We start from the raw sequence: 12,503 nt of genomic DNA, 5'->3' as shown, positions 1-12,503 counted from the left end.
GACCTCATTAGAGAGCAACACCTCTGTCATCTAGAGCTGGTTTTTTTCCTACCAAAAAAAAAAAAATCACTGAAAACGATTCATGTTCTTTTTTATCAAAATAATTTGGTCATTCTTCAAAAATCCAGACCCCAAAATGTTAGGCTTTAGTTGCCAAAAACTGAAAAGAAAAACAAACAAACCACATTTCAGGTTTGCAGTTTTTTGACAAAAACCCAAGAGCGTTTTTTTTTTAAAAAAGTTGTTTATCATGAATTTTGTCAAGAAAGGCCATTTGCCATTAAATCTTTAGCCAGGTTCTTTGACTATTAACCGGCTCCTGGAGAAGTAAGAAGTAATGGACAGTGCAGTATGTCAATGCTTTATTGTAACCTTGCCTTAATGAAACATTTCCAAAACAAAAGTTTCAACTAAACGTTTTGGACCCTTCTGCTGCACAAAGAGAGAGGCCTGAGTGTGCTGCCTTTGCAGATCTCATGGCCCCTTTGTCCTGGGGAGAGGGAGAGACTCATTGGAGCTAGGTTCCCCTTTATTCAAATCCACCATTAGCAGGCATCCTCCCTAAAAAAGCTCCTTGCCCCTTCCTGGGCTGAATCTGCACCTCCGTATCATGGTATATTGGGGAGAACGTCTCCTTTCCAGATGGTTTGTCAGGCTGGGACTCATTTGCAGGAGAAGCTATAAGAGCAACTCTTGCAAACCCTGGCTCAAGCCCTGATGTGCTGAGAAAACCTAGTCTGTTCAAGGACTTGATGGATTTTACTGTCTCTTTGATTTGAGAGCCAATGTGTTCTCCTTTCTGAATCAATTCCTGGCCTCTTTGCCAGCACTGACCCTCTGCAGTGCTTAATACCTCACCCTGAAAAATGCCTTTTCTATTGTTTTTAACCTTGTTGGCTACCATCAAATGTTTTGGAAGAGGTCCATTTGCTGTAAAATTATCCCGGGTTTTTCTCTCTGTTGCCCATGAGGATCCGTGGCAGGGTTCTAAGCCCCAGCTTAATAAACCGCAGTCTCATTGTCGGCTTGTGGTAATGTTTGCTTTTTCTACCCACTTGGGGGCTTGTGTGTGGCAATGGGGATGTACCTAGCTGCAGCTGCTGGCATGCCTGTAGGCAGTGTGCATCCCCTCCCCTGCTCCTGTGTGATGTGTGATGAGTGAAGGAGGCCACACCTTCACAGATGGGGTGAGCGCTGCCCAGAGCTGAGAGAATCCCTGCATTTGTCACCACTCATCTCCCATTCAGGCGTAATCGATATATGTATTTCAACCTCTCTTTTATTTACAAACTCTGCTTCCTACCTGGATTTGTTCTCCAGAGAACTAAAGCAAATGTTTCTTAAACAGCTATGACCATCTTTGTTTCTGCTTGAATGTGTTCTGGTAGCGCTCCCCAGCCAGAGGTCCCGGAGGCTTTGAGCGGACGGACTTTTGAAGAACTGAAGGCAGCTATGAGTAATAATGAATGACTATAAGAGTAACAATAGCAGTTGTGTAGTGCTTTTTCATGTTCAAACCGTTTACAGATATTATCTAATTCATTAGTCTTCAAAGAGCCCTGTGCATTAAGATAGGTGTATTAGCATTGTTATCCTCATGTTACAAAATGGGAAACCATGGCAGAAAGATTAAAGCCAGCCTTAGCCACATAGCTACTGATTCAGGGTGTTTCAGATTTGAAATAATGGGGGCCTGCTATTCTAAGATGCTGAGTATCTGCACCTCTGGTTTTTTAATCATTTGTCATCTCTAGATAGACACGCAAAAACTTTTGGCATAAATGACTTGATTAAGGCCACCAGATGAATCCGAGCTGGGATTAATGGTCAGGAGTTCTTGGCTCCCAGTTCTGTGATCAGATCTCTCTCTGAAGTGTGCTCATTCCTGGAAAGAAAATATGGCACCAGTGTGTCCTCCCATTGAAGGTATCCTCCCTGCCATGGAGCCATATGCAATAGCAGGGGACATTCCATCAAAGGACCTTGCCTGGTAGCTCAGCTTGTAGCATAGTGCTCGGTCATGGATTTTGCATTCTTCACGCTACCACCTTCTCTTGGTCGTTCTGAATTCTGTGTGCCCTGGAGACTGAAGCCCTCTGTTTATTGTTATGGTTTAACCCAACCCTCTTTGCAACTCAGGGACTGGAACCCCTGTCCTGCATTTAAGATAGTTGTAAGAAGCCATTAAGCTCCTATATGTAACCAGGTAGTTGAAACAATAGGAGCAACGCCCAAAACACGAGCACTTGGCAAGGCTTGAGTGGAAGCTGATCCAAGGGGTTTCCCTAGGGACTGATACAGAAAGCACAGGGGCTAGGACATTGGGACGGTTTGTCTGGGTGTCTGTGAGAGAAACAGCAGAAAGGTGAGACACACTAAGAGAGAAGGCAGTGAGGAAGCACCAGATCTTGCCCCAGAAGCACTAGGAGTGTGCCCCTGAGGAAAAAAAAAGAGAGAGAGAGTGCTTTGGAGCAGAGTGTTGGCTGAAAGAGGCTTGCAGCTGTGGGCAAAGAAACTATATCCTGTTTGATTGAGGTCAGGAAAACAGGATTTTGTACATTCTTTGTAAATAAATAGGGTTGCATCATACTCTGACTACATTAGTTTCTCCCCTAACAGAAACAACCGACAGGGCCCAGAACTTTGGCTAACCACTCAGGTCAAGAAGGGGGAGGGGGGAGAGTGTAACAGTATTATCCTTAAAAAGAACAGGAGTACTTGTGGCACCTTAGAGACTAACAAATTTATTAGAGCATAAGCTTTCATGAGTTAGAGCCCACTTCATCGGATGCATAGAATGGAACATATAGTAAGAAGATAGATATATACACACAGAGAAGGTGGAAGTTGCCATACAAACTGTAAGGGCTAATTATCTGAAACCTGTCATTATTATCCTTGGAACAGCTGCACAACTTTTCCAAACCAACGTTCCTGCATGAAATAGGCTTCAAACCTGAGCTGGATGGACTGTGCTCTTGTGAATTGGGGAGTTCAGTCTCCATGGCCCATCCAATCCTTGGCTCATGCTGAGTTTGCCAGCAAAGGCATCAATTATTGCCAAGTGGGGTGATTTTTTGTGTGAGACTTGAAGACCTAAATAAATGGCCCTCTATTAGTTGCACTTAAACCAATTGCCGTAACGTCTCGTCCCGGTCTTTGTTTCTCTAGTGAAAGGTCATCCTCTTTACCATTGTGGGACATGGTGTGTTGCTGCATTGTCACCATTACGGCTTTCCATTTGGTTTGGTAATTTAAGTTGGTCTGAGATTAAACTGCCCCAGAGCATCCCAGCTCTGTTGTTGACATGAACTCATCTGCATTTACAGCCAAATTAGTGCAAATAGAAAAGCCTAAAAATAGAAATTGGGGAAGCCCGATGAACAGGGATCTTCCTGCCATCTTCAGTACACAAAACTGTTGTTCTCCTGCTTGGCCTCTTATTCCCCTGGGAGCCTCTCTCCATCATCTGTGACATGGTTATTCTTCTAGGTATTATTTATTCATCTAGAAATAAATGGAAAAAAACAGACATGGCCCAAGTGCAAACAACACACAGAAATAAGGCTAAGGATCTTTGCCCAATGCTTGTCCTTCCTAAGCATCAGGTGTGTGTGTAAGACTGAGGAAAATGTTTCCACAGCTGAGCAGCCTTTCACAGTTTGCTCAACAGTTCCAATGATCACAAAGGATTGCAGCTGCTTACACTCTGAAGGGAGTTCAGTACAGGAGAGGCAATGAGAGAGCTTTGTATTAGAGTGAGGGTAACATTATCAAAAGCATCTAGGTGACTTAGAAGCCTAAGTCCCATTTTCAAAAGTGACTTAGATGCTTAGGAGAATTTTTCATTTCTCAAGAACCAGTTTGGGTAAAAAGTGTCGATTTTTGGTAAAAGTTTTCATTTTTCAAAAGCAGAAACTTTCTGCCAAAACCTGAAGGTTTTTAATCAATGATTTTTTCTGGTTTTTCAATGAAAAAAATGGAAATTTTCAACCTAAATGGAAATTTTCCACAATAAAACCCTTTTTCATTCAAAAAATTCTTTTGACAAAAAAAGGTAGATCTCAGCTTTGTCAGGAGCTTAGTTCAACCAGAAGAATAGAACATTACCTGGCAAAAACTAATGTGTTTTCATAATGGGCCAGAACCTCAGCTGGTGTCAATGGAGCCATGCTGATTTATTCCACCTCAGATTCTGGCCCAGTGTTTCTATGTTCCCCTTATCAGTACTGATAATAACCTGTACTTCTCACCCCAAAGCCCCTGAAATGTACATGGGTCCAATCAATCTAGAAGTCCTTATTTAGACAATGGAAGTTTTGTCTTCAGGACTGACCCACTAATAAAGAATATGAGAATCTCTTCAATACACTACCCGAGATCTGATACGTTCCTTAATCTGATAGTTGCAAAAGTTTCATCAGCCTTTGACTGGTGCTGGCTATTTGTATTTTACATAGCTGAGGGATGAAACCCATTACACAGCAAGAATTAAAGCAGCTAGAGTTTTAGCTCCTTAGGTCTCTCTATTCAAATATCAAATCAATTCTTGATTGATCCTTGTAGCTGCTGCTTGTGTCTCATGTGGTTGTGTTCTGAATGTATGCTGTTTTATTCAATGTTTGTTTGGTTGTGTCACTCTCCTAACTAATGCCACACATGGCAGGTCAAAGCCATGTAGTCCAAGTCAATAAATTAAATGAGAATGTATTTTCAGTCACTTCTGCTCATTGAAGATTTTAGTTGTTTAAGCAGGTGGAGATGCAGGTCAGACTGGCCCTATGTTGGCCAGATCAGATGTTAAGTAATATAGATACACAACACCCTGTGAGATGGTAGGTACTATTAACTTTACTATTAACTTTACATAACTCACCCAGTGCCACAGAGCAAGTCAGTGGCAGAGCCTCCTTTGCTGACAAAGACAAAATCTCTCTCTTTCCTCTGAAACAGAAGTGAGATATTAGTGGGAATCTAGTAATTACACCATTTCTGCCAGAATATATGCAGGGCAATCAAGTTCACTGGCTTCATGCAGGCTACCTGATGACTAATCTGCCTTCTTCCTGAGTTTATCCACCCTGAAACCAGATCTAGCTCCACGCCAAGGGGAAGCATCTTCTGTGATTAATTCTAATGTGCTATTGTATTTATTTGTAGTAAAGACTTCACAACTTCCAGCCAACCAGCCCTGCAATAATCACTGGTGAATCAGAGCTGGACACATGCTCCAAAAAAAACCCCTTCCCCCAGAATCCATTCACATTTCTGAACGGATTTGCTTTGACCTTTCTCTGTTCACATTCTCTGATTAGTCTACTAGTGGGAGCTGGTAAGGATGTTGTTTGGGAGGTGGGCCCTGGGTCAGGGTGAGGGGATGTAGTGGGGCAGCAGGGGGGTTGTTGAATCTGGACTGGGACATGGGCTGCTGGGGTCTGGGGTAGAGAGAGAGGTTGCTGGGTTAAGTGGTGCTGGGCTTCTGAGAGGTGGTGAAGGTGCTTCCCTCAACTCTTCCGCGTACCTGCACAGCAGTCTTCTCTGGGGCAGCACCACTTCACGAGCCTGTGGACAAGCTTCTCTTACAAGATGCTGAGAGCCTCCTGTGAGCTGCTGAGGACCCTACACTCCCATTGTAGCCAGTGATAGTTCTATTCTATTCTGATACCATGCTCATCATCTTAGTATCTGAGCACCTTCCAGCCGTAACTTAAGCAATGGGACGAGCACCTGTCAGGTGTTTATTGTGTCATCCATTCCCCAGGAAGAGGGAGACGTGTGTGCAGTGGAGTATTTTATTTGGAATTTTATGTGTGTATGTGTATGCACACGCAAAATTAACCAACAAGATCACTGCAGCACAGTGTACTTGCAGCGAAATGCTGACGAACAGTCTCCAGACAAAGAGTTAGTCAGACAAGCCAGTCAATGAGTAACGGCAAACCACAAATGGATTGAAGAAAATTGGGTTTTGCTTGTGGACAAACCCCATGAAAGAGGTGAAATTCACTCAATACTTATGGGGGGCGGTTGCAGGGGAGGTACACCCCATCAGCCCTTTAGGGCAGTATGGCCTCACAGCCAGAGTCACTAAGGCAGGCCTAGGCTCCAGGGCAGGAAGGTCTAGTAGCCAAAGTCTAAGTAGCAGCCCTTCTTCTCAGGGCAGTATGGGCCAGTGGCCAGAGTCTATGTAATGACCTTCAGCAGCCCGATTCATCTCCTCACTTGCCAGCAGTGTGTGCACATCAGGTCGGATGGAGTAGGGGGCCTGCACTCACTCTTCTCCACTGGGTCCTAACCCAGGACGCTAGGGAACCAACTGCGCACTGCTCGGTCTCAGTCACCCATTTCTACCATCCCATTCCAGGCCACCTCATACCCCATCTTCCAATGCAGGAGCTCCCTCAGCAACCGCAGTCTAGCCTCTGTCAGCCTTGGCAGGGGTTCAGTAGAGACACCAACCTGGCTAGCATCAGCATCTGGTGCCTCCGGCAATCTCCCAGCAGGAGCCTGCAGCACACATCTGCTCTCATGGGTGGTCGGCCTAGACTGAGCGGAGCTCCTCCCTCTTGTACTGTAGTTCCAGTTGGAGCATGCCCAGCAGGGGTGAGGGTGTGTGGCTTCCTCAACCCATGGCTTGGAGTTAATCCCCTCTAGCCCAGTGTGGGTAGGTACACCCATTACAGGGGGTTCACAAATAATTTACAAATAATTCTGTGGGGTGTGTACTGAAATTAATCATGGATAGTTCAAGACTAATGAATCTCACTATAAACTCTGTAGTACAGAGCCCCAGCTGATATAAATTGGCCTACAGTTTACATCAGGTGAGGATCTATATATTGCTAGTTTGGAAAAGATAGCATGTATTATTATCACAGACAAGGGTACATGGAAGCCAACCCAAAGACTTTCATGAGGTCAACCATTGTTTTAATTCATGCCAAAATAAAAAGTTTTCTTTAATAAGAGTGAAAAATGTAATGACAGCAAACATAAATAAGACCATTAGAGGCAGCTAAAATATACCCCCATTGCCTTATTAAAGCCTGTAAATCAACCTGACTGTATTGAGTCACATGCAATGCCTTGGCACATAATAAATAATCAATGCTACCCTGGGAGTTTGTCCATACACAGTGCTCCCTCCAGTTATGAATTACCAAGTGATTGTTTTTCTGGAACTGAGTGTGGTTGCTTTTCTCTGAAATGATCAGATAGACCGCATATTTGTGAACTCACAGTAAAGCAGAAGAGGCTACAAAAGGACAAGCTATTTCTTGGCCTCATGAGAAGCATAAAGAAAAGGAGGACTTGTGGCACCTTAGAGACTAACCAATTTATTTGAGCATAAGCTTTCGTGAGCTACAGCTCACTTCATCGGATGCATATTGTGGAAAATACAGATGTTTTTATACACATAAACCATGAAAAAATGGGTGTTTATCACTACAAAAGGTTTTCTCTCCCCCCACCCCACTCTCCTGTTGGTAATAGCTTATCTAAAGTGATCACTTTCCTTACAATGTGTATGATAATTAAGGTGGGCCATTTCCAGCACAAATCCAGGTTTTCTCCCCACCCTCCCCAACAAACCCACTCTCCTGTTGGTAATAGCTTATCTAAAGTGATCACTCTCCTTACAATGTGTATGATAATCAAGGTGGGCCATTTCCACAACAAATCCAGGGTTTAACAAGAATGTCCGAAGGGGGGGTAGGAAAAAACAAGGGGAAATAGGTTACCTTGCATAATGACTTAGCCACTCCCCCCCTTCCTCAGACGTTCTTGTCAAATCCTGGATTTGAGCTTATGCTCAAATAAATTGGTTCGTCTCTAAGGTGCCACAAGTACTCCTTTTCTTTTTGCGAATACAGACTAACAAGGGCTGCTACTCTGAAACATGAGAAGCATAAAGATTCAAATAAATAATCCTGTTCTAAGTGCTGTTCATCTGGGAATTAAATACCTTTTTTTTTTTGAGGGAGGGGGAAAAGGGTGGTAAAAGTTGGAATAAAAATATACTAAGGTTTGACCCTGTTGAAGCAGAAATCAGATTGCTTTAGACATACTGAAATGACACTATATAACGCATCCTTTAACAGGAGTTGGCTAGCAAAATTTTCCTAAGAAAAGGCAACTCATTTAAACGTTTCTGAGTCTTATGCTGAAGGTGCCGAAGGCTCTGTTATGAATCTGGCTACCTCCGGGATAATGTATAAATAATGTATAGTTATTTTAGTATAAAATGCACAAAGGGACACTATTTTAAACAAAGGCATAAAAACGAAAGAGTTCCTTGAATTCAGCCTGAGGCTCAGTCAAGATCCAGATCCTCTTTGGTTGACCACTTTCCACAAAGCTGAATAAATGCTTTTTAAAAGCCTCCTCAAAGAGCTGGGCAATGTCTTCAAAAGCAAGACACTTTGAAAAAATGTAGTTTTTAATGCGTCTATTAAAATAGTGCAACAAAAGGTTATCCTGGCAGCACTTTTATCACCCACTCTTTGCATTTTAACAGAGCATCAAGAGGAAAAGTCTCTGGATAATCGGAACTAATTCCCCTTCCTATCCTCAGGATACAAGGATCTATCTGTCTGTCACCATGAGTATTGTTCTCCCGCTTCACCCAAGAAATTAGCCAGTATTCAGGGCCTAACTAGGTTTGTTTTCGGATAGTAGGCGAAATTGAGGAGGGGAGTCAGGTATTTCTTTAATTTGATGCAAACTAAGTGCGGTGTCTGTGAACGCAGTAGAAACAAACGGCAGGAGCCCATGTCCTGGGTCAGAAATCCGCCGGTGCCTTTCCCCCAAGCACTCGGCTCAGAAGCTCTGCCCCGTGGCTTCAACCCAGGGCCATGCTCACAGCTGCTTCTCCCGCCTCCCCCCGGCTTGTCTGTCCCTTTCACCCGGGGCTCGTCTCCACTGCAATGTTCGCTCACGGCGTAACTCCGTTTTTGCCCCTAACCTGACTCCTACCCCACCGCCCCCCAACCTGCCGCTTTAGTCCAGTGCTTTAAGGTGGAGCTCGCTGGCTCGTTTGGAGGGCCCGGGGGGGAGGTGGGGGGAGAGAGAGGCTCACAGGCTGCCGAAACTTGAGCTCGTAACCCGGTGGGGAGGCAGCCGCTCCGCCAGTGCCCTGCTCCGCTGTCGTACTGCAAGGGGCCCCCAACAAGCCACCTGGTCCAGTCCCCGGCCCCCAAGGCGGGAGGCGGTAATAACGAGACCATTCATAGCCCCCGCCGCGGGCAACCAGCCCCTGCCTTTGCCAGCCTCCTGGGGACGGGGCGGGGGGACTGCTGGCCACCTGACCCAGCTTCTGCTCAGGCCTTGCCAGGCTGGCCTTTGGGCGCTCACTCAGCCAAGGGGGCACTGAAGTGCTCCCGTCCCTGGGCTGGGCTGCAGGGTGCTCGGCGCAGGCCTGGGCAGTGATGGCCTCTGGCGCCTGCCCTGGCCTGTGTCCCGGCCCCTGTGCAGCTGTCTCTTGGGGTGAGCTCCGGCCGCAGGGGCTTGTGCCGCAGGGCAGGGCTGCAGCACGCCGTGGGGGGGTGGTCCCTTCCCGGCGGCCCGGGCCCGCTGCCCGGCGCGGTAGGGCAGCCGCGGGCGCTGGCGAGCCCAGAGCTCGGCTCCGCCTCCCGCCCCGGCTCGCCGCGGAGCTGTCCAGCGCTGGGTGCTGAATCCGCCGCTCGCCGCTGCCGGAGCGCGGCTGGCTCGGCTCGGCGCAGCCCCGCCGCTCACCGGGCCCCCGCTCCTCCCCGCTGCCCGGCCCGGCCGCCCCCCGGAACAGCCCGGGCTAGGAGGGCTTGGCAAGTTCAGCCAAGCCCAGCCCGGAGCCTGCTGAGCCCCGCTCGCTGCGGCCGCTCGCTGCCCCTTCGGCCCCCGGGCTCGGCCCTGCCCGCCTCCCGCCGCCAAGGCTGCACCCTGTCTCGCAGCCACGGCTCTGGCGGGAGGAGGAGCTGCCCGGCAGCCTCACGCCCAGGGGACTGCAAGCGGAGAAAGCCCGGCTCCGCTGAGATCCGAGGGGGGAAACTTTGCTACGAGCCGCGTAAACCAGAAAAAGTGCAAGAGAGAATATTTACCAGGTCCTAGGGCAGGGGAGCAGCAGCTGACCCGAATCCCTTGCAGTGCATTTTGTTTTGTGTGTGTGTGTGGGAGAGACAAAGGACTGCTTTATTCCACAGCCACTCCGCGTCTGGGCTGCTGGAAACTGGCATACTGCTTCCGCCTTTGCACAGCGCTTCACCGAGCCCTGGGCAGCGACAGGAAAGCTTTGCTCCGAAGTCAGATTCCTGACAAAACCCTGACACCCCCTAAAGCGTGAAGCTCTGGCAGTGGCTGACTCAGTTTCGCTAGGCAATAACAGCACGTCCCCCACCAGCGATTCCTGCTTTGTTGGGGTTACGCTCCTGTGTGTTCAGGAAAAGTGCCAATGAAAATGGAAAAGTCTGGCGGCAGGCTCTGAAAAGGGTGGGAGAAGCCACGGGGGAGAGTGGTGCTGTTGTGGATATACAGGACAAGAAGCGTTGCCCTCTCTGCTCCAGTGAGTCGTATGGCTTGAAGGTAAGACTTCTTTTTTTTCCCTTCTCAAATAATATGGATGGTACAGATACCATGAGGAGGAGATGGACAGGCAGAGCTAAGGTTTGGACTGGGGGTTTTACTTTATTTCTCCAAATTTCAAAACTGCAGTGAAAATTCTCTTCTCAATTTGAATCAACCCCCACACCCCAGCAAAAACCTAATTATTCATGATTCCCCCCCACCCCGTTTTCAACCAGCTGGATGGATAAACCACAGTAAGATGCACTTATTGTTGCCAAAGGAACACACTGTTCTCATTAGAAGTGTAATGCTTAATTTCTCTCTCACACACATGAAACAAACCAACAGGGCAAACTCCCAATGAAAATGCTTAGACAGAGAACACATTTAGGGTTCATGCTGGCCCCCTGGCTGCTGCTGTCATATCCCAAAGACAAAATTCTAGGTTTTTAAGGAAAAAGGTTTTTTTTCCCCTTATGCCACTTAGTATTTTACCTCAAGTCAGAGCCACATCATCCCTTATTTATTTCTCAGCACAATAAATGAGGCAGATCTTTAGGATGAATAATCTTTTTGAATGACGGAGGGGGGAAGTTGTCTTCTTCACCTTTTCCTGAATGAGGTTGGAAAACAGATTGTTAAAGCTATTTCCTTGAAACATTGACAGTAGTTGTTGTGGACAATTTACAGTGGCTTGTGGGGAATGAATCAGTCTTCACTGTTATGTTGATACTTATGTCTCTGCCACTCTGCTATGGGCTTCATCTGACTTCAATGGGAATCTTTCCCGTGACCTCAGTGAGAGTTGTATTGGGCCCTATCTGCTGCATTCCTGATAGAGCATTTTTGTCCAAGTTGCTGGGTGTAAATGGGTTATACACAGGTGGCCCTTCCTTGTACACTACAATTAAATCTCAGTCAGGGTAGTCAAGATGTAAGATATGGAGCAAAAGCACAAACAGTATGTTAGGATGTGGATTATGCTCTGCTGTCCATACAAGCAAAGTTTAATAACTTACAAATAACCAACTAAGAAATGATACTATCCCTTGCCAACACAGGTTACAGGTGTAGTTCACTGCAGAAGACATTGAATACGTTTTTAGCATCTACACATTTGATTTAAGTGTCATTCCTTAGTCACCCAATGGTCTTAACAATGCACAGGCTTATATTAAACATTTACTTTGGAAAGAATAAAAATATGTATGGGTTGCTCCTAGCCACTCAAAATAAGTTGGCCACTTATTTGTGCTACTGCTCTTTCCCTAAAAGAAGAAAGTGTGATAAGCAGTTTCTGAGTAGCATTGACCAAATCTGACCAGTTTATTGCTAGGGTGTATTCTTTTTCCATTCTGTCCGCTTCATTTTCACATCTCTGGAAATTCTGTTATCTCTGAATCTCCATTCTTCACCTTGCCTGCATCCTAATCAAAAACTGTTCACCTGAAAGCAAACTTTTCTTAAATTATGCCTGTGTTCATTTATGAACAAAGTGAATCTCTGTCACAGGCTCTGTCCCTGTAGTGAAAGGCACAGATGAGCTACAGATTGATGAGAGCATTAAAAACAATTACACTGGTGAAAGTCAGGCAGAATAACTCTTAAAGTCATTGGAATTACACTGGTCTAGGGTTTGGCAGAATCCCTCTTATTGGAGTTTCTGTTTCTACTCACACCTAGGTTAAACACGTCTAAGTTTCCTGTGTGATGTATCACATAATTCCACACTAAATGCCATATGTATGTGTATACACACACACAGAATGCATGTGTCATGCCATGATACCCATGTGCATGATAGTCTGACATTTCAGATCATATTCAGGCATATCTTTATGCCCACATGCATGGTGTGTATATGCACAATATGGCTTCAGCATGACATGCCACATTAATCTTGTGAGATACTTCATGGAATGATCTGACACCCCTTTGTTACCATAAGGATTACTGCAGGATCT

The 12,503-nt window shown here is 46.0% G+C and overlaps 1 protein-coding gene and 1 long non-coding RNA gene across 2 annotated transcripts in view; one reads left to right on the top strand and one right to left on the bottom strand.

Annotated features, from left to right (window-relative positions):
• Positions 1-2,738: 2,738 nt before the first annotated feature.
• On the bottom strand, positions 2,739-10,190 carry LOC311511323. The gene is made up of 3 exons (XR_014709257.1): positions 10,077-10,190; positions 4,877-4,944; positions 2,739-3,507 (listed from the first exon to the last, which is right to left on the bottom strand). It is a non-coding gene; the product is annotated as an uncharacterized lncRNA (long non-coding RNA).
• Positions 10,191-10,424: 234 nt separating this feature from the next.
• DRD2 (dopamine receptor D2) overlaps positions 10,425-12,503 on the top strand; it is a 67,338-nt gene continuing 65,259 nt past the window's right edge. The window contains exon 1 of the mRNA XM_084611812.1: positions 10,425-10,557. The gene's annotated coding sequence lies outside the window, so the exon portion shown is untranslated. The remainder of the gene's footprint in view (positions 10,558-12,503) is intronic.

The sequence above is a fragment of the Lepidochelys olivacea genome (assembly GCF_965140295.1).
Source record: "Lepidochelys olivacea isolate rLepOli2 genome assembly, chromosome: 22".
Classification (NCBI taxonomy): Eukaryota; Metazoa; Chordata; order Testudines; family Cheloniidae; genus Lepidochelys; species Lepidochelys olivacea.
The sequence above is the reverse complement of the archived record's forward strand: the minus strand, read 5'-3'. Positions and strand labels throughout refer to the sequence as shown.